The sequence below is a fragment of the Schistocerca gregaria genome, chromosome 1, assembly GCF_023897955.1.
Source record: "Schistocerca gregaria isolate iqSchGreg1 chromosome 1, iqSchGreg1.2, whole genome shotgun sequence".
Lineage (NCBI taxonomy): Eukaryota > Metazoa > Arthropoda > Insecta > Orthoptera > Acrididae > Schistocerca > Schistocerca gregaria.
Window position 1 is genome coordinate 137,687,650 of NC_064920.1, and position 20,146 is coordinate 137,707,795.

A 20,146-nucleotide genomic window follows, 5' to 3' on the forward strand; every position below is an offset into this window, starting at 1 on the left:
TGATAGTCCATGCTGCTGCAAACGCCGTCGAACTCTTCGTGTAGATGGTTGTCGTCTTGCAGACGTCCCCATCTGTTGACTTAGGGATCGTGACGAGGCTGCACGATCCGTTACAGCCGTGCGGATAAGATGCCTGTCATCTCGACTGCTAGTGATACGAGGCCGTTGGGATCCAGCACGGCGTTCCGTATTACCCTCCTGAACCCACCGATTCCATATTCTGCTAACAGTCATTGGGTCTCGACCAACGCGAGTAGCAATGTCGCGATACAATAAACCGCAATCGCGATAGGCTACAATCCGACCTTTATCAAAGTCGGAAACGTGATGGTACGCATTTATCCTCCTTACACGAGGCATCACAACAACGTTTCACGAGGCAACGACGGTCAACTGCTGTTTGTGTATGAGAAATGGGTTGGAAACTTTCCTCATGTCAGCACGTTGTGGGTGTCGCCACCGGCGCCAACCTAGTGCTAATGGCCTTTCCAACCTACAAAGTATTTTACCTCGGTTGGAGAAGTCCTGTTTAGTATAACTGCGTAGGCTTCCGCGGCCAGAGTCAGTCGAGATGAAAATTTTCTGAGTCAGTAGACCCAGAAGAAGGCAGCTGCAACCGTGGCCGAAAAGTTGTTTTTTCTCCAGCAGTAATTGTTTTATAAATTATGACGTGCTTCCATACCCTCAAAACTTTTATGTCGACTTCTAATTAGTAATTTTCGGGGTGCACTCAGCCTGGTGATGCCAATTCAGGAGCTACTCGACCGAATAGTAGCGGCTCCAGTCAAAGAAAACCATCATATCGACCGGGAGAGCGGTGTGCTGACCACACGCCCCTCATATCTGCATCCTCATCTGAGGATGACACGGCGGTCGGATGGTCCCGATGGGCTACTTGTGGCCTGAAGACGGAGTGCTTTATTAGTAATTGCTCTAAGTCCTTTATTTAGTTATTATTGGTGGTGTTCGCCGATTGTACAGCCCGCCGGTACTGTCTTGTCATGACTGTGTAATTGGTACGCTATGTTAGCAATTATCGTGTCTCCCGATATAATTGTCTTGGTCATGTTGGCGCTACCTGATGCAGCCTCTCCTGACTTCCCCTTCCCCTGATTTCAACTTGTCGGATTATTAATCAGTATTATGTACCTTTGTATTTTAGAAAGAGAGAGCAGGTACTCTGGGACGTTCGACTTGTTAACTGCTCTCACTTCGGGCCAGTGGTGGCAGTTACTATGGGCCAGTTGTCTTGTACTGTCATTCCAATAACATTTGTTAAATTCTGTTGGCCAGTGTTTGGTTAAAGTTACTCTGGACACCTTGGTATTCCAGTGTATGACCTGGGTATTGATGCTATTATTTCCAGAATTTAATGTTAGCAAATGTTGATTTTTATCTCCCTGCTGAACTGATTAGATCTCACGTATAGAATGTAATTAGATGTTATTCATCCTGCCAAAGCAATTTCATGTTTTAGTAAGCAATGAGATGCCAGCTTCTTAAGTGAACTGACTTCAATTGTTTGGTTTAATTATTTTCATGTTTCAATTTTTATTTAATGTTTAACTGCTTTAATTTATTTCATGCCTTGGGTAGTAACCTGTTTTGCCGTATGCATTCCGACATTAAGAAATGTTTTGGAAACTTGTCAGTATCGCGGATGATGCTCAGTTCCACCCATTTTCGGCTAGCTAGTCTAGCGTAACAGCACATTTCGTTGTTCGCCATACCACAATTCCGATTCCTGTCTCCTCACAATATCACAACATCCAATCAGTTCAGTAAGAGTGGGTGGCAAGAGCCGGGCATAAACCGCTGTCATAATTTAATGACTGTTCCGTCTATAATAACCGAGCTCGCGTAGAAGAACTGTGAGTAAACGACTTTAACACCATACCGGGTATTCAAAAGAATCTTACTTTCCATTTAGGAGCAAACGTTAAGAGGGGCAAATACGTGCGGCAGTGATCCTTATTAGAAAGTGCAGCGCTTCACAAAATTACGTGGAATAAGAACATGCAAAGACTAGGATATGGTTCCAAATTCTGAGAATTTTTCACAAAGTTTCCACGCAAAGATGTCGGTCTAACCCTTGCTCGCGATGTATAGCATACTCCAAAGAGCTCATAATAAAGCGTTATTATGATTGTTATTTCGTACGCTATTTCATTTGTCATTTCCGCTTAAAACAGATGAAGAGAACGAACAGTGACTTATCTTAACTGAAATGGCGTGCTTGTTTTATTCACGAGGAACAGTTTGAAACTTAAAAAAGAACTGTAATTCTTTTTAACTGCTTAGCAGTTTAGAAAGCTGAGATCAGAGTGTGAAAATGGCGCCAATGGCGCTCCATGAATGGGTAGGAGAGAGAGCCAGTAACAGGCACAGGCTGACGTAGGGTCGACGATTATTATACGATCAAGGAACAAATAAAACGTAGGAACTGTAAAACGACGTATTTATCTGTAATAGTGACGGAAGGTCCCGGAAGGGGAGAAAGGAAGCCGTACGACGCTCCTGTTAATTGGGTTGTAAAACATGCTAACTAATGGTAATTGTACGCATTCAGATGCCTAAGGTGTTGATTTGACGCGTGCATAAGGTATGGGAAAATTACAGTCCCTGAGGGTACTTGACTGTTCACACCTCACCAGAGAGCATAACATATAATTTTCTTTTCGTAACAAAAGGAGAAGAGGATGAATGATCTGAATAAGGGGCTCGATGGTTAAGAGCTACAAAATGAAAGAAGTGAATGAACTTCTCATTAATTATTATTTATTTGAACACACGATAATAATACGTATCATAAGTCTCGTTTTGTAATGTTGAAAAACATTAAAAAGTTAATATGTGTAATTAACCGTTATAAAAATTTATGCCACTGTACCACATAAACTGTTGTCTTAAAAGTGCGCACTAAAAGATAACACGTAACACTTAGACAAGATTTTAGAATTACTTCGTTTCTGCAATGGCCTGTCCCTTTACCATTTATATTTGTGTAAATAGAATGACGACCAAGTTCCTCTACCGTCGCAGTAAAGAAATGTAAAACGTCATAACACGTAGTCGGTTACAGAGTATTTACTATAAACAATGATATGAAGCGAATTTGTGTGCTTCCTACCAATCCACATAAATAAAGTAAACAAAATTCGGTCCGAACAGGCCACAAAGGCCCAACGGTACCGACCGGTCGCCGTGTCGTCCTCAGTTCACAGCTGTCACTGGATGCGGATATGGAGGGCCAGGTGGTCAGCACACCGCTCTCCCTGCCTTATGTCAGTTTACGAGACCGGAGCCGTTACTTTTCAGTCAAGTAGCTCAGTTTGCCTCCCAAGGGCTGAGTGCATCCCGCTTGCCAACAGCGCCCGGCAGACCGAAAGGCCACCCATCCAAGTACTATCCCAGGCCGACAGCGCTTAACTTCGGTGATCTGACGGGAACCGGTGTTACCACTGCGGCATGCATGTCGACTCACCTAAAGAAGACTCAGAAAATTATTTCGACTTCGTTATTCTATCGCCTTAAACTATTCATTTTTTTCTACAGCTCAACCTTCACGTTTCGGTGAAGTTGTAAGTAGGCTGTTTAGGTTTTTTTATTGGTAACGCCACCGCCACGTAGCGCTCTGTATAAAAATCACTGGCTGTGCCGTGTGCAGTCTGTGGCTGGTTTGCATTGTTGTCTGCCATTGTAGTGTTGGGCAGCGTAGCGTTGCGCAGTTGGAGGTGAGCCGCCAGCAGTGGTGGACGTGGGGAGAGAGATGGCGGAGTTTTGAAATTTTTAAGAATTGGTGTCATGAACTGATATATATATTATGACTATAAAGGTAAATACATTGTTTGTTCCCTATTAAAATCTTTCATTTGCTAACTATGCCTATCAGTAGTTATTGCCTTCCGTAGTTTGAATCTTTTATTTAGCTGGCAGTAGTGTCGCTCGCTGTATTGCAGTAGTTCGAGTAACGAAGATTTTTGGTGAGGTAAGTGATTTGTGAAAGGTATAGGTTAATGTTAGTCAGGGCCATTTTTTTGTAGAGATTTTTGAAAGTCAGATTGCGTTGCGCCAAAAATATTGTGTTTCAGTTTAAGCACAGTCGTGTATAAATTGTTCTAAGGGGACGTTTCATATGTCGACCCTTAGCCAAGGATACCTCACTGGAATCTTCTCATTTTTTTCTTGTAGTTTGTGTAGTTAGTGTAGCCTTTGTTTATTGCTAACGCGTAATCATAGAGAGAATTTCCTTTGTAGTTGCAGTCTTTCATTGTTGTACAGCAAAACAGTTGTGGCATGCATGTAGATTTGCACCAAGTATTTCGCATCTGATATTATTTTCAGTGCTATGATAATGTGTTCTCTTATTTTTTGCTCTTCAAATTGTGCATTTATGTGTTATCATGTGAAATATTGTGACAATAATGGCGTGTGAAAGACGTAACACTAGGCTCCAAAGTAAACTGAGAAATAATAGTGACGACGAGCGTCGCTTATCAGCACCACTGTGTAGTGAATTAACAGACATTCGAAGTAGTAATTTGGTAATTGTGCATAGGGAAATGGAGAGGGCGGCAAATAATGGTGTAGACAATGAAACAAGTAGTGAACAGGGAACAATTATCGATCGATCAGTCGGCAACAGCTCGCCTCAGGAATCCGAAATGACAGAACACAATATTGCAAATACTGTAGACTTAGGTTATGGGTCCTCACCGTTTTCTCAAATGAGTCAAGACACATTTTCTGCCTGCCAAAATGTAAATGTTGCCGGTGAAAATGCACTGCCAAAAAGCATAGAAAAATAGATTCCAGACACTAATACACTATTATTGCAATTAATGCAACAAATGGAACAAAATCAGAGACAAACACGGGAAAAGCTTCAAAAGTTAGACACACTGGAACATATGCTTGAACAAACACGTGAAGATTTAACTACTGAATTACATAAAGTCGAATCGAAATGTCAAAAAGTCTGTAATGACGTAAAAACACAAATTTGTGAGCATTTCCTACCTATTTTTGGAGGCATGAAAATGCATTACAGAATCACGAAGCAGACATAAAAGAACTGCAAACAATTGTTCATGAAAATCATGAGACCTTGCAAGCTAAAACTGACTCAGTTGCATCTACCGATTCAGTTACGCAACTTGCAAAAACTCAAGAAAACTTAAAGGACACAGTAGATACTCCGAAAATTGGTTCAGAAAGACACATGGAGGACATTACTTCATTATCAGAGAACGTAGTTGAACTTTCGGATCAGCTAAATAATTTATCTACGAAGGTAGATGATAATCTGAATGACACAAAACCGGTAGTCTTTAATGACACAGAAGAGTTCGAACAAATTAGGAAATTCAAACAAAATCAAAATCAAATTAATACGCAACACCAAAGAGAAATCCGGGAAGTACAAGATCATCTGACACAGGTAATACAAGAATTACGTATTTCAGAGGACTCTCGCACACCAATACGGGAAGAGGGACATAAAAATACGGAACTGCCACAAAATAATAACACAGGGCACTTTGGAGATTACGAAAGAAATTGGCAAAGTACACCGAATTTTGAGATGGAACCGCCGAAACGACGTAACAATGACCGACATGCGACCCGCCGACACGATGATTTTGACTATTAGCTTTTCATTACTACACGCAAATTCAAAACATTTAAGAATTCTGGCAACGACATTCATCCACAAGCGTGGCTTCATCAATTCTGTCATTGTTTGCCCCCCAACTGGTCATTAGAGCACAGATTAGAATTTATGTGTGGCTATTTAGTGAATGAACCAGCTGTAAGAATGCGATCGGTCATTCACGATTGCCACAGTGAAGGAGAATTTTACCATGCCTTCCTCTCAGCATATTGGTCTCAAGCCACACAAGACCGAGTAAAACATGGCATCATAATGATGAAAAATTTCGAACAATCTGAATTTTCAAGTCTTGTGAAATATTTTGAAGACATGTTACATACGAATCAGTATCTTTCAAACCCATACAGCCCGTCAGAACTCATCCGCATTTGCTTAATCAAATTGCCTGAACATTTACGGCATATTATTTTGGCAGGCCGTTGCAAAGACGACATTGACGCTTTTCAGGGACTCTTACAAGAATTAGAAATTGACACTGACAATCGTGGAACGCGAAAACAGGAACACAACAATTACAGGTCACATCCGTCGCAATTCCGTGATGAAATAAACAATAACTGGACACGACAAGGCTATTCTCACAACACAAATCGTGACCAAAACAGACACCACTCATATGACAACCGTTGGCAGAATAATAGTTATAGAGAAAGATCGCATTTCCGTAGTAATGAATATTACACAGACAATCACAGAAACAGACAATATGGCAACCAGAACTATTATTATCACTGGAGACAGAATAATTTCAGACGCAAGGGTCCACCGCGCAATGATAATTCAGGGAGAAATTCTCCACCACTTAACTAACAAGAAAGAAACTACAGGAACTACCGACATGACGACAGACGATATAATCATAACGACAGACCGGAATTTCATCAGAACTGGCGGGATCCAAACAGAGCTGGGCCCTCTTGGCAAGTTAGGTATCCTAATCACAATAACGGCGCGTGCCAACAAAGAAACAGACAATGACTCGCACCGCAGGCAGCCGCGTGAGCCGGCTGGCTCAGAGAAAAATAACACAAGCTAACCTTGAGCAAAATTCCAGTGTTCCTTACCGACGTAATCACATGATAATTGCTTTTCAGTTGAAACTCTGAGTACTATGAAGAGTAAAGAATTGCACTATATTTCACATGTAAAACCGTTTATTGAGAGACAATCTGCTTTTTAACTTAGTCTTTACCATAAAATTTTTCACTTCACGCTACTAGTACAATTTGTCAGACTTAGAATCTGTTAACATGCAACCATGTTTGAAGTTAAATATCCAATCAAGAACCAAGAGACTTACTTAAACAGAAATTAGGAATGCATTTTTATAGTGAACAGACGACACAGTGTTATTGTGTGTGTACATTCTTGCTCGTTAGTGGCACGATTACGTAATGACCATAAGGCTCACATACTTAGAACGTTTACCAACACTGCTAATGAGATTTTAATGCGACATTTAGGTGTACTTGAAAATACATTCCGGATTTAAAGTTCTTTCGGTGAGATACCAGATGACACAGTGGTTAGGATATGTGACAGCTACACGATTATATCACGACGCTACTAATGAGTGACAATTTACAGTGTTGCTTTTGCGGTGTATCTGTTTTATATCTGCACAGTTTTTCTGAATTATTCTGGAAAGTAAAACATGTTTTAGTGGTAACTTTTGTGGTATAGCTACAATTAGACAGCCTGTTCCGTAGTACAACACGTTACAGCGCAGTACTTTCTTCATCATGGCAATAAGCGTAAAAACTAAGATATCTATACGCAAAGCATTTCACTTTTGTTTATCATGAGGTAAGTACATTGACTTCTGCAGAACTTAGCTTTCGGAGGACGTTAACTACGACACTTCCACAGAGATTATCTTACAACAAGACGAACAGTTTAGCGCTACAGTACACGTATTTGAGTGATTAATTTTGTACTTAAAACATTTATTTTTAAAGATATTTGAAGTACAATGATACAAAGGTTTTCTGTGATACATTTCATTCCATTACTGTAATCTGTAACACCTGAGGATATAATTACATTAATCCTCAGGGGGGGTACACGCTTACTTTGTGTATCATATGTTTGGCAAGCACAAGGAGCCCTAGCTAATATGGTATTTGCTTATACAACTTTACACATCGGTACCGTATTTCTTTAACACATTAATCACACAGCTATCTGATCATTTAACTGGGAGAGACAAACATTCATTTTAATACATCAGTGACAGATGTTTACGTAATTACACACTTGGATAACTTCACACTTACGAAATTGTATTTTGTCTGTACTTCGTGAACTGTTCATATTTTTTCAGAACCATTGTGATACTATAGGAGCTTTGAATGACATATTTGGTATGAGATTATTATTTTTAAAGTACGTTTGAGGCAGATGACACTTGACATGAGCAGAGAATTTTTTTTTAGGTTTTGAAATTATTCGAGGAAGCTACGACGATTTTGAGATTTGACTGAGGTGTTATGATATTATTACGATGACTATGTGTATTATGCTGTTGTGGTATGTTTATGGTCAATAAGCTGATGCTGTATGAGTTATTTGATTATGATATGTATCTGTTATGATGAAATATTGAAGAAGTGTCGACGAATAAGGTAAGGAATAAAGAGTAGTGGTTAGGGACTCTGGTTTGTGAAAAAGGATGTTGGAAACTGAGAATCGTACTTTAAGAATTATGAAATGGATGTATATGCGTGAATGTATCACTTTGCTGGCGAAAATTTTTTGGACACTATTATATTTAAAGGATTTTGTTTCTACAGATTTCTAACGCAAATTCTCAACCTGTGAAAATATTTTTATATGAGACTGTCACTGTAGCAGAAACTGCTGTCGTAAATTTTTCAGTAAGAAAGGTAAGTGGCCACCTGCACGTAATGCGTCGTGGGCACCCAGATGCGCGACAACCACCTGACAAAAAGAAAGCCATTAGTGTGTGCCTTTCAGAGACACAGGTAAAAAAAAAGAGGCCATTATCCTCGCTATTGACATTCATTCCTTTGTAGAAAGCATCGCAAATACGACACGCTCGAACTTGAAAACATATGATTATACTATAGAGCTCTTAATTTATGATATTTACTAAAATGCCTAATGAAACGATGAGAAACATTACACGGCTATTGTCTTGCTAGTTGAGAGAAATGCCATATGGATTGCTTCATATATTTATTTACTCATTTTGTTTAATATCTAGTTTCTATCTGCACTGCAGCATTGGTTAAAATACAATTTATTAGATGTACTAATATAGTTATTTTATGCCTACAGATGCAGTAAATAATAACTTTACGATGTACTTAAAAAAACGAAGGAGCACAAAAAGACTTCCCTTCGCAGGAACTGCATACATAATTTTCTTTTCAAGTACTTGGTAATTTTTATGGTAGGATAACTTCTTGTGGTGCACCACTTTAATGACATAGATATTAATATGTGAACAGACATTTCCCTTTTCTGCATTGTTGTCTTTACTGTAATATTTTTTCTGCTTGAGTTTTGTCATGTTTAGTTATACGCTATTGCATTTGCTGCTGCTGTGTGCCAGGCGTAATGTTACTGAATTTGACTTTGTATTACTATGTTAAGCCAGTTTTACTAGGGATTTGTTTCTCTTGTTGGCTGCACAGCGCCTTATATTAGTTGTAATATTGCAATTGCTTTACCAATTTCCATTTTTTTGGGACATTGCTGTTTATATTAATTTGTTTTGTAGCGCTGCTTTGCCTCGTCCCTTAGTTTAGCATCTGAGCTCAGTAGATTTAAGTTAGCTTAAGAGGGGGTAGACTATATAAGAATCTAACTATGATGAATTGGAAGAAAAGCATTGAGAAGCTATAAGAAAATGGTTTGGCCAAAAAAGTAGTGTATAGTGGAGAAAAACTATTTTTGAAAGAGGATGTGAGCATAATACAGAAAGCAGGCTTCGATATGACTTTTTGGAAATAATGAAGAATGAAGGGAGATCTCTGAGAAGTAAAGAAAGTTTTGTTTGCAAAATACTGCAGTAAAACAAACCCTGTCCTTTCTTTGTGTTATCCCACTATGTGTTTGTGTACCCTTGTGTATTTGTTTTCTTCCTGTCTCTGTGTACTGTTTCATAGAATTTTTTCTCTTATAATACTAAGCTACATTCACTATGATGAGGAATACTGTTATCCTCAAATATAATTTGCATTAATAACATATTATTTACTTCGTAAAGATGTTTACACATTATTTATTCTGTTTTGTTCTAATGCTAATGTGTGAAGTTGATGTTTCAAAAGTTATTCTGATCTTTTATGTATGTACTTATAATTTTTGTAACACTGATGTATTTGCTATTTCGATTCTTTTGTAAAGCCTATACTACTGCAAATGTAATCTGTATTGTTATGTTCTTTAAAGATGTATTTTGTACCTTTGTTATTGTATTCTTATGCTATAAAATTGTAATTGACACCAGTTCATCAAATTAAGTAACTTGTAAATCACATTTCACTGCACACGTTTCTGTTGGTCATAGTATATGGACAATATGTGAGAAGTAGGGACTGATAGTGTGTGCACGTGTGTTAATAATTCAGTAAGGGACTGGATAACAGCATTGCTGGTTCTAAGGACATTTCAAAAACAATTTTTGTGAGTGCACAAGTGGTGGTTATGGACTTGCTAAATTATCCGCAAGACTCTTCAATGGTGATTGTGCACCTGCACAGTCAAACAGATGGCTGCTGGCCATCTCTACAAGGACTACAGTGGGTCTACACCTTTGATGACCCACCAATACCATTATTTCTACAAGGACTGCAGTGGGTCTGCACCTCTGGTGGCCCACCAATACCGTAATCTCTACCAGGACTACAATGGGTCTACTCTGTGACGACCTACCTACCAATATTCTTGAAAACTTCGACTGACTCTGCTGTGGGTTTGCTCTGTTGTGGCCCATTACCTGTCTGCATGTCAAGAGTCAGCACTGTATTTCTGTTGGAAGGACAACACTACTACTTCAAGACTGCATGGAAATCCACTACTTCCGTGTGCATTTTCTTTTACTACTCAGACTTTGAGAAAAACACTGCAATTTTACTTTGATGAATGATCAGGACTGTCTTTATGGACTGTGAGAAAATTTTAGCTTTTGACCAACATTTTATCGATAAGTGTGTGCATTTCATTTCTTTGTCATTGTAATTATGAAAAAAATTTTCAAATCTGTATTGGCCACTGCCCAAAACAATTGTTAATTTTTTTTGTGGGGAGCATGAGGGCTATGTAAGTAGGCTGTTTCGGTTTTTTTATTGGTAACGCCAACGCCACGTAGCGCTCTGTATAAAAATCACTGGCTGTGCCGTGTGCAGTCTGTGGCTGGTTTGCATTGTTGTCTGCCATTGTAGTGTTGGGCAGCGGCAGCTGGATGCTAACAGCGTGTAGCGTTGCGCAGTTGGAGGTGAGCCGCCAGCAGTGGTGGACGTGGGGAGAGAGATGGCGGAGTATTGAAATTTTTAAGAATTGGTGTCATGAACTGATATATATATTAAGACTATAAAGGTAAATACATTGTTTGTTCCCTATTAAAATCTTTCATTTGCTAACTGTGCCTATCAGTAGTTATTGCCTTCCGTAGTTTGAATCTTTTATTTAGCTGGCAGTAGTGTCGCTCGCTGTATTGCAGTAGTTTGAGTAACGAAGATTTTTGGTGAGGTAAGTGATTTGTGAAAGGTATAGGTTAATGTTAGTCAGGGCCATTCTTTTGTAGGGATTTTTGAAAGTCAGATTGCGTTGCGCTAAAAACTATTGTGTGTCAGTTTAAGCATATTCGTGTATAATTGTTCAAAGATGACGTTTCACATAGACCAGTCTTGTATAATTTTTCTAAGGGTACGTTTCATAAAGTTAGCAATCTAAAGAGGGATTACAGACAATTTTTTTCTTACCGAATGAAGTATATGTGCAGTAGAGTTTTGGGCGAAGTAACCAAATGTGATAAGGTAAATGAAAAATCGTGTATGAAATATTTTTATTCAGTGTAAATACTTTTTGATCAGAAACGCCTACGCATTGTGATAACCTATCGAAGTTTTCTTTGGAACTTCTTCCTCAGTTTCGAGTAATTTTCATATTCTGCATTTTCTGTTCTTGTCACTTTTAGGTAAGAATCTCGATTTTCGTTGTTCCATTGAACAAAAGTTGAATCTTTATATGATGACGCACAAAAATTTATAGGCATAATAAGTCGAATTACGGGGTACTAACCGGTGGCATTAATGCAGCGGTAGGGACATAGCTGAAAATGCGATACGATTCTGGACTTCACGTCCAGTTTGGAAGTCGTCGTTGAGTGTGCAGCGTTCAGTAATTAAGAGCACTTCCTCTGCCTATACTTACGTTGAAACGTTATCTGAACTCCGTCCTTGTGGCTCGGAGTTCGCGTTTCTCGTTTGTAGAACACAGAGAGGAAAAGACAGTATTAGAGTATATTAATCAGAGGACCGCCTTCTGCCGTCCTAGTGTTTAAAAGAGTTTATATGTGGCGGCAGTTCTTCCATCGTCGCAGAGGAGTACGAGAACCATCTCTTCGACGCATCGGACGCAGTCCATACGGTGATATCGCAAATTGCTTCAGCTTATTAGGGCTAAACAGCTTAGATCACGTTAGTTTATTTCTACTAAGGATCCACAGCACCGTAGATCATCTTTTAGTGTTTGGTACGTAGATAATGTCAGTCATTTCGCGTTATTGAAATTAGATCGCGCATTCGTAATAAGGGGCAGAGTTGGGCAACTGATTAATAATTTTACTTAGGAAATGTAAACTTTGTAATATAAAAGTTTTTTATCTACAACAAATATATGAGCAGGAACAACGTTTAGCATGTAGTAGTATTAGTTGCCTTAATCATTCATTTGTGTTTATGTTGTAATTTATATCCTAAAGTCGATTTAGAGATCCTAAGATCTGCTTCAGGGGGTAGTCAGACAGGGTCAAATCTTCCTTTTAGCGTTTATTATTTTCCGTAGAGCACATTTGTTTTTACACCTGCCTGGAGTAGCACCTTGTTCGACGAATCCTGATTTTGTCTGCACCACCACGATGGTCGAATTAGAGTCTGGAGACATCGTGGTGAAAGACTGTTGAAATGTTGCCTGCACCGGTAGTATCGTTTGAATTCCACTCCCGCAACCCTTAGTTCGCATTGCTGGTACGCTAACCAGCTACCATTACATCTCTGAAGTGTTGGAGACCGTTGTCCTCCCACACCTTCGGAGCTTTCCGACTGCCACCTTGCAACAGGATAATGCGCGACCACACGTAGCACGCAGTGTTCAAGATTTCTTCGTCGCCCGTCGGATTGCATTGTTGCCTTCGCTTTCCTGTTCTGTCGCCTATCGAAAACATCTGGTCGATGATTGCGGAACGACTGACCCAGGACGCATCACCCGCTGCTGCACCAGATCATCTCTGGGAAAACAGGGAAACAGTATGGACTGCTCTACCCCAACAACACATCCAGAGCCTCTCTGATTCATTGTTGACGAGTATAGCAGCGGTTGTAACCAACAATGGCAACAGTCAATACTGATTTCATCATCTCCCTAATTGCACTTTGAGCTGCACTTTCAATTATGTGATCTATTTACAATGTTATCTCGAAAATAAATTTGGCTGCGATATCTCCAGTCCTTTTTACAGTTGCATTTTGGGTGGCCAGCAGTGTATATAGAAAATGGAAACAGGATACAATTTTTATATAGTGATGAACTGTTAGACTGAAATGTGTGGACTAATAGTATCAATCAAACGGTGTTCAAAAGCAGTACTACCGATGGATAATAAACCACTGCACGGGCAATTCGCAGTTGATGTACACTCCTGGAAATGGAAAAAAGAACACATTGACACCGGTGTGTCAGACCCACCATAATTGCTCCAGACACTGTGAGAGGGCTGTACAAGCAATGATCACACGCACGGCACAGCGGACACACCAGGAACCGTGGTGTTGGCCGTCGAATGGCGCTAGCTGCGCAGCATTTGTGCACCTCCGCCGTCAGTGTCAGCCAGTTTGGCGTGGCATACGGAGCTCCATCGCAGTCTAACACTGGTAGCATACCGCGACAGCGTGGACGTGAACCGTATGTGCAGTTGACGGACTTTGAGCGAGGGCGTATAGTGGGCATGCGGGAGGCCGGGTGGACGTACCGCCGAATTGCTCAACACGTGGGGCGTGAGGTCTCCACAGTACATCGATGTTGTCGCCAGTGGTCGGCGGAAGGTGCACGTGCCCGTCGACCTGGGACCGGACCGCAGCGACGCACGGATGCACGCCAAGACCGTAGGATCCTACGCAGTGCCGTAGGGGACCGCACCGCCACTTCCCAGCAAATTAGGGACACTGTTGCTCCTGGGGTATCGGCGAGGACCATTCGCAACCGTCTCCATGAAGCTGGGCTACGGTCCCGCACACCGTTAGGCCGTCTTCCGCTCACGCCCCAACATCGTGCAGCCCGCCTCCAGTGGTGTCGCGACAGGCGTGAATGGAGGGACGAATGGAGACGTGTCGTCTTCAGCGATGAGAGTCGCTTCTGCCTTGGTGCCAATGATGGTCGTATGCGTGTTTGGCGCCGTGCAGGTGAGCGCTACAATCAGGACTGCATATGACCGAGGCACACAGGGGCCAACACCCGGTATCATGGAGTGGGGAGCGATCTCCTACACTGGCCGTACACCTCTGGTGATCGTCGAGGGGACACTGAATAGTGCACGGTACATCCAAACCGTCATCGACCCCATCGTTCTACCATTCCTAGACCGGCAAGGGAACTTGCTGTTCCAACAGGACAATGCACGTCCGCATGTATCCCGTGCCACCCAACGTGCTCTAGAAGGTGTAAGTCAACTACCCTGGCCAGCAAGATCTCCGGATCTGTCCCCCATTGAGCATGTTTGGGAGTGGATGAAGCGTCGTCTCACGCGGTCTGCACGTCCAGCACGAACGCTGGTCCAACTGAGGCGCCAGATGGAAATGGCATGGCAAGCCGTTCCACAGGACTACATGCAGCATCTCTACGATCGTCTCCATGGGAGAATAGCAGCCTGCATTGCTGCGAAAGGTGTATATACACTGTACTAGTGCGAAGAGACCATGAGGATAAAATCAGAGAGATTAGAGCCCACACAGAAGCATACCGACAGTCCTTCTTTCCACGTACAATACAAGACTGGAATAGAAGGGAGAACCGATAGAGGTACTCAGGGTACCCTCCGCCACACACCGTCAGGTGGCTTGTGGAGTACGGATGTAGATGTAGATGTAGATGTAGACATTGTGCATGCTCTGTTGCCTGTGTCTATGTGCCTGTGGTTCTGTCAGTGTGATCATGTGATGTATCTGAACCCAGGAATGTGTCAATAAAGTTTCCCCTTCCTGGGACAATTAATTCACGGTGTTCTTATTTCAATTTCCAGGAGTGTATATAATTACGGATACAGGATAAAATACAACACAATGCAGTGGAACGGTTTCGTAGCAGTAACGAGAATGTACCACAAGGTAAAATGACAACATAATAAAATAAATATTATATGTGGTTCAGGATCCATAAACAAAACAAACTGCAAAAGCCAGAACAGCAACTCAGTGAAATTTGCTGTTGTTGACAATTATCTATAGACGCCAATATACATCCGTTTATTTGCGACATTTTTAGGGGGCTGAATTGTGAATGCCACAGTGTTCACCGCCTCTTGAGACGGGTATTTCCAATTCGAGTCATGATGAAGTGCAGTTTGGCGGTAAGAAATAGATTTGTGCTTACCATATGATTGTGAAGTGGCTGGGGCGAAATAGAAAGAAAAAAAAACCGACAGTTGTAATTAGTTCACGTGTGTTAATGGCAGTAGCAAAAAGGCATCTTGATAAACGACGTGTGTGTCTCATCTCGCTAGACGCTGATGAGATATAAACTTCGCAATCACGCGTTCTTTTTAGTCTACCATACAGTCTTTGCTGCACCAGTATCTAAAGTCAATGAACTATTACGTGTGAACTGGAGAGCGTCTCTAACATAACTACATAAATCATTGCTTAACAGAACGATTTTCGCTCAGCGTTTTTAATTGAGTTAGAGGCCACCGCAGTAACCCGTGCAGTTCCGCAAAGTTCCGATAGGTGGAGGCGCTATAGTAGCCTTCAAAAAGGTGTGTCTAACAGAAGTGGATTCGGAGCAGAGGGCGTCTTTTGGCTGCAAACCAGAACATCGCAGATATTCGTAAGCACCGAACAAAAGCTTTGTTTATCACAACCTACCCTTATTCGGGGCGAGCATGGGCCAAATCTACTTCCAGCTAATCTGATATGTAATTTACAGGTAATTACTTACATGATTTCAGTCAACTACCGCGATAGCTCTCTTCATATGCCACGGAAGATTCGTTCACGGTGTTCTTCTCCCTCTGAGATGGTGTTATGCATTTCATAACAAATACGGTGACGTAACTTTCAGCTGTGACCTGCCTTAGTACAAGGGACACAAGAATACCAGCATACTGCCACCATCCCCATCACTGATCATCTTAATGGTATGTTTCCTTGTCTCTAATCCAGATGAAAATGCATTTTGTATGTAATATGTCGACAATTAAACCAGCCATCTTCTTTAGACGTTCTTAGGTTCCAAGCTCGCTGCTTGGACTGCAAACAGAGCTGCAGATAGGATACTGCTTCCTCGTGAGATGTCTGAAAACGGACCGATTTGGTTCTGACATCGATAGCACATAAAACTGACAGCAGTAAATACAATTGAGAGGAAAACCGAGACAGAAGGAAATTTTTTGCTTTATGGATATCTTCACTGGAGGACTTTCCCACTGTCTCCCATTACTATGTAAGTCCAACAAGATACTTTTTATTATCCTCCGAATCAAAACTGAAAGTGAAGTGGTCATTCGTGAAGGATGCTGTAGGATAGAGTATATTTATGATATGATACAATTATTTTCTGATCACAGAAGACTTTTACATTATAGTTCATGCGAGGGCTATCCACAAAGTACATTACGTTTTCGTTTGTGTCCGTTAGAGGCGTGGATAGCGCAGCCATCTTGTTGTCGTGACATTCCGCCACTCAGTCGGCATCCTGCCGTGCTAGTGAGAGGTTCGTGCTGTACTCCGTTGAGTTACAGTGACAGTTTGAAATGTCAGCGTTAATTGAAAATGTCGCGAAGTGTGAAGTGCGTGCTGTAATAAGGTTTCTGACTGCAAAAAACTGTACACCGATAGAAATTTATCGGCAGCTTTGTGAAGTGTATGGGGACAACATAATCACTGGAGTGCGTCAATGGGTCATAAAATTTTTAAAATGGCCGAACTAACGTTCACGACGAAAGCGAAGTGGAAGACCCAGCATAGTGACTGCCGAACTTGTCGAAAAAGTCGATGCCGCGGTCCGTGAAAACCGTAATTTGACAATATCGGAACTCTCTATGAGTTTTCCACAAATTTCAAAGTTTGTTGCACGAAATCATTACCGAAAAGCTTGGTTACCACACGTTTTGTGCAAGATGGATACCAAAAATCTTGACAGAGATTCACAAAAATCAGCGAATGGCTGCAGCATTAACGTTTTCGGACGCTTACGAGAAAGATGGCGACTCATTACTCGATCGCATCGTTACTGGTGACGAAACATGTGTTAAGCATGTGAACTGCGAGACAAAATTGCAGTCAATGCAATGGGGGCACACAAATTTCCCCCCCCCCCCCCCCAAAACCCAAGAAATGCATGCAGACAATGTCAGCAAGGAAGGTGATGGCGACTGTCTTTTGGGACAGAAAAGGCGTGATTTTTGTGGATTTCCTGGAAAGAGGCACTACAATAAACTCTCAAAGGTATTGCCAAACTCTGCACAACCTCAGAAGAGCAATACAAAACAAGCGCAGGGGGAAGTTGGGCTCAAAGATCTTGCTGATTCACGACAACGCCCGGGCCAACACGGCAAATGCCACTCGTGAAGTTCTCGAATCTTTTAAGTGGGAGTTGTTTCCTCATCCGCCGTACATTCCCGACCTGGCACCGAGCGACTTCCACTTATTCTCAACAATGAAGAAGTGGTTGGCCATGCAGCGTTTTGATGACGACGCAGAGCTTCAAGAAGAGGTAACCACGTGGTTGAAGGGGCAGGCGGCCGAATTTTACGACGAAGGAATTTCCAAGCTCGTCCATCGCTACGATAAGTGCCTTAATTTAAATGGCAACTATGTAGAAAAGTAGTATTTAAGTGTGGCTTTCATCTGTATGTAATAAAAAAATTCCAATACTTTATTTATTTTTAATTCTAGAACGTAATGTACTTTGTGGATAGCCCTCGTAATTAAGTTATCAATTTTCTCGGCCGTGATACGGTTTACAAGTGTGGTCTCGTCGAATGTTGTGTCCTGGCAACTGGGGGAACACCGCCAGGGTAACCCCCATCATGAAGGCAGTTTTATCTCGTTTCGGTTCTACTTACTTGTTGCTTGCCCTTACCTTTAACATTCGTGCTATTTTTGATTATTTTCTTTCGTGGTTTCTGTCGCGTTCCTAAATGTTATCTTAGAGGGTGTTTATATTAGAATTTGGAGACATTTAGCCTAAGATAGTCTTTATACGGTCACTTTTATAGGGACTTCTGACTTTATCCTGCTTTCCCCGTACACATCTGCTTGTTTTCAACACCTGTTTTCTAATGGTTTGCTATTTGTGATTTCGATTGTTTGTTGGCATGGGTGGCCCTGGCGTCAATATTTTTGCCGGGAATAAATGTCCTCTTCTGTCGTTATCGTTTTGGCTACTTTTGCTTCACTTTCTAATCATGTCAAGCCGCTGTATCGTACTGGTAGAACTCTTCTACGCTGGTTCCTCGTAAACCAGTCTTAACCACTCGACAAGTTTCAACGCTCTTCATCTTGTGCCCATGGCAGGATATAGTCTATGTATGTATTTGGCTTTTGTTACAGGACTTTCTTAGTGCTATTATTATTATATATTCTACGGTGATATATTATAAAGAGGAAAAGTTATTAGCAAAAACGTTCTTGAGCAATTTACTTCAGATGTTTGAACGATACTCTAATAAACATTCCGACGGACAAAGGTACATTTTTTTTTCTTTTTTCAACAACAGTGTATAGATTTTCTGTCAAAGTCGACTCCGAGAATGAAAACTGTTCTGCAGTGGAAATGTGTGGTTTCGTTTCTTTTCTCGCAGTTTGTTTCAACTACAATAGCGGGGCATTTACACCATTAAACGAAATATTGTCTCCCACGCTATATTGTTTTTCCGTGTGTATAATTTGAAACAAGTAAGCGTAGGCTACCCTGGCCATTGCCACAGTCAATAAAATTCCTTTGCATCTATGACCGCATTGTCAATGTGTAAAACTTCCGACGTTTCGCTTACTGTTGCAAACGGCCTTCCTCAGGGTGTATTTTTGCTAGGGCACAGACACAGAATTTTATTAATTAATCAAAACTTGTATACACAACAATGTGCAATTTTGTTATGTTGCTCGCACTCGGTTTTAACAGCAAACCTGTTTAATAGGAGAGCTGCATTTTTGACTTATCGACTTATGATTAAAACACTTGTAATTTAACCTTTATTATAGGAAACCTTGTAATGCTGCCCGTTTGCATATAAAAGACATGTAAAATAATGCTATTGAAGCTATTAGGCTCACAATCCAGCAGCTCGAGATGCCTCCCTCATTCCCTGTACACCTATAATCCCCACCGGGCTTGCCAGTCAGTTTAAAAGAGTCAAGGTACAGCATTCAAAAAACGAGAAATGTTTGTTAGTGTGAAGTTTCGTAATTGTTCCAAGATCCACGCTTGGTGTTAAACCTCCATAGATATTTCTCAAATCTAGAGTCCCTAGAAAGCTGTATAGGCCATCTACAGTATATACACTCCTGGAAATTGAAATAACACCGTGAATTCATTGTCCCAGGAAGGGGAAACTTTATTGACACATTCCTGGGGTCAGATACATCACATGATCACACTGACAGAACCACAGGCACATAGACACAGGCAACAGAGCATGCACAATGTCGGCACTAGTACAGTGTATATACACCTTTCGCAGCAATGCAGGCTGCTATTCTCCCATGGAGACGATCGTAGAGATGCTGCATGTAGTCCTGTGGAACGGCTTGCCATGCCATTTCCACCTGGCGCCTCAGTTGGACCAGCGTTCGTGTTGGACGTGCAGACCGCGTGAGACGACGCTTCATCCAGTCCCAAACATGCTCAATGGGGGACAGATCCGAAGATCTTGCTGGCCAGGCTAGTTGACTTACACCTTGTAGAGCACGTTGGGTGGCACGGCATACATGCGGACGTGCATTGTCCTGTTGGAACAGCAAGTTCCCTTGCCGGTCTAGGAATGGTAGAACGATGGGTTCGATGACGGTT

General features: G+C 41.4%; 1 pseudogene; it reads right to left on the minus strand.

The window, feature by feature from the left end:
* Window positions 1-3,362: 3,362 nt before the first annotated feature.
* On the minus strand, window positions 3,363-3,480 carry LOC126291590 (5S ribosomal RNA; annotated as a pseudogene).
* Window positions 3,481-20,146: the final 16,666 nt, after the last annotated feature.